This window comes from Labeo rohita, chromosome 6 (genome assembly GCF_022985175.1).
Source record: "Labeo rohita strain BAU-BD-2019 chromosome 6, IGBB_LRoh.1.0, whole genome shotgun sequence".
Classification (NCBI taxonomy): domain Eukaryota; kingdom Metazoa; phylum Chordata; class Actinopteri; order Cypriniformes; family Cyprinidae; genus Labeo; species Labeo rohita.
In genome coordinates this window covers 5,602,823-5,605,333 of record NC_066874.1, presented here as the reverse complement: position 1 = coordinate 5,605,333, position 2,511 = coordinate 5,602,823, and positions in this window count along the sequence as shown.

Here is a 2,511-nt window from a genome sequence, read left to right as displayed (position 1 = left end):
AGGGTTATGTGTTTGTTTTGCGTGTGAAACAGGAGAGCCGGATCTCTGTACTGGGAACAAACACACCCAAACATCTCAACCTCCAGTGAATCACACAGTGGCCACACACACACACACAGAGCTGTGTATACACAACATACAACTGTGTGCTACCAGACTAAGCATGTTTATACAATATATGAGAATTATTTATAATTTGCAGAGCTAGCAGACAAATATCAGGTTTTGTAAGCCTGTAAGCCTATTTTCATCCTGTGGATAGAGTGCAGACGTGGTTTAAGCGCAAATGTAGTGTATGGTACAAAGTGGGCCTCTTTGCTCTGACTCGAGTTGGCACTCGGCTTATCTGTCACACGCAGTCCAGCAAAGAGGCTGAAACAGCCGTCCAGATCCCGCGCAAATTATAAGAAAACAAGTCAAAGCGCTGCTTATGCTTGTCACATGATTCCAGAAATTTGCTAAACAAGTCATGTGGGCCAATGACAAGCAGGTGTGCTTATATGTGAGATTTGAACATAAGTTTAAATGCAAATGTTACAGCCACAATGACATAGAGTTGCTTTGCATGTTCTGAGTGGTTTAAATGCATATGAGCTCTTAGGGGTGCACAGGGTGACTTAAAATTATTTAAATGTATTAAAAATAATACGTTTAAAGAGATAGTTCACCCAAAAGTGAAAATTCTGTAGTCGTTTACTCACCATCCACTGTATGAGTTTCTTTCTTCTGTTGAGTACAGATGATATTTTGAAGAATGTTACTAACCAAACAACTGACAGTAGACATTGGACATAGTACTTTTTTCCCATACTATGGAAGTCAGTGGCTACCGCCAACTGTTTGGTTACCAACATTCTATAAAATATCTTCTTTTGTGCTCAGCAGATGAATGAAATTCACATAGCTTTGAAACAACTTGAGGGTCAGTAAATGACGATAGAAATATTTTTTTCCATTTAATATTAACAATATTATAAATAAAATAAAAACTTAATCTTAAAATATAAAATTACAATTGTTTTACAAATAATACAATTAGAAATAGAAAAATAAAATGCATAAAATGAAAAATAATATTGTTTCCCGGTTTCTGTTTATAGAAACATATTAAAATAAGCAGCTAGCACCTTTGTCTTAATTATAGCTGTAATATTTATAACCACTATATAACTTACACTACCAGTCAAAAGTTTTTGAACAGTAAGATTTGTATTGTTTCTTAAAGAAGTCTCTTACACCAAGGCTGCATTTTTTTGATCCAAAATACAACAAAATCAGTAACATTCTGAAACATTTTTACTATTTAAAATAACTGTTTTCTATTTGAATATTATTTTAAAATGTAATTTATTCCTGTGATTTCAAAGCTGTATTTTCAGCATCACTACTCTAGTCACATGATCCTTCAGAAATCATTCTAATTTTCTGATTTGCTGCTCAAAAAACTTTTATTATTATTATTATGTTGAAAACATCTGAGTAGAATTTTTTCAGGTTTCTTTGATGAATAGAAAGTTCTAAAGAATAACATTTATCTGAAATAGAAATCGTTTGTAACAATATAAATATCTTTACTATCATTTTTGATCAATTTAAAGCTACATAAAAGTATTGAATCAAAACCAAAAAATGTAAAATAAATAAATAAATTATAAAATAAATTATACTGACTCTTGAAAGGTACAGTGTATAATGTTACAAAAGCTTTTAATTTCAGATAAATGCTGATCATTGGATCTTTCTATTCATCAAAGAATCATGAAAAATGTTACTCAACTATTTTAAATATTGATAATAATAATAAAAAAATGTTTCTCGAACAGTAAATCAACATATTAGAATGATTTCTGAAAGATCATGTGACACTGAAGTAATGATGCTGAAAAATTAGCTTTCATCACAGGAATAAATTACATTTTAAAATACATTCAAAAAGAAAGCAGTTATTTTAAATAGTAAAAACATTTATACTAGTAATACTAGTAATACTGATAAATGTTTTTACTATTTAAAATAACTGCTTTCTTTTTGAATGTATTTTAAAATGTAATTTATTCCTGTGATGAAAGCTAATTTTTCAGCATCATTACTTCAGTGTCACATGATCTTTCAGAAATCATTCTAATATGTTGATTTACTGTTCGAGAAACATTTTTTTATTATTATTATCAATATTTAAAATAGTTGAGTAACATTTTTCATATTACTGCTTTTCCTATATTTTGGATCAAATAAATTAATATAGGCTTGGTAAGCAGAAGAGAGTTCTTTTAAAAACATTACAAATCTTATTGTTCAAAACCTTTTGACTGGTAGTGTATATATAATGCCCTAAGAATTATTTTACCTATTTAATCATCTGTCATATGGTTATAATAATGATCATATGGTCATTTGCTTGTACCACAAACAATGCAGTGAATTATAATATTTTGTTCTACATATTTTTTCGTAAAACATGAACATTGTAAATGTTCTCTTGTAGTTTGACCCATTTCAGACAAGTTGTTC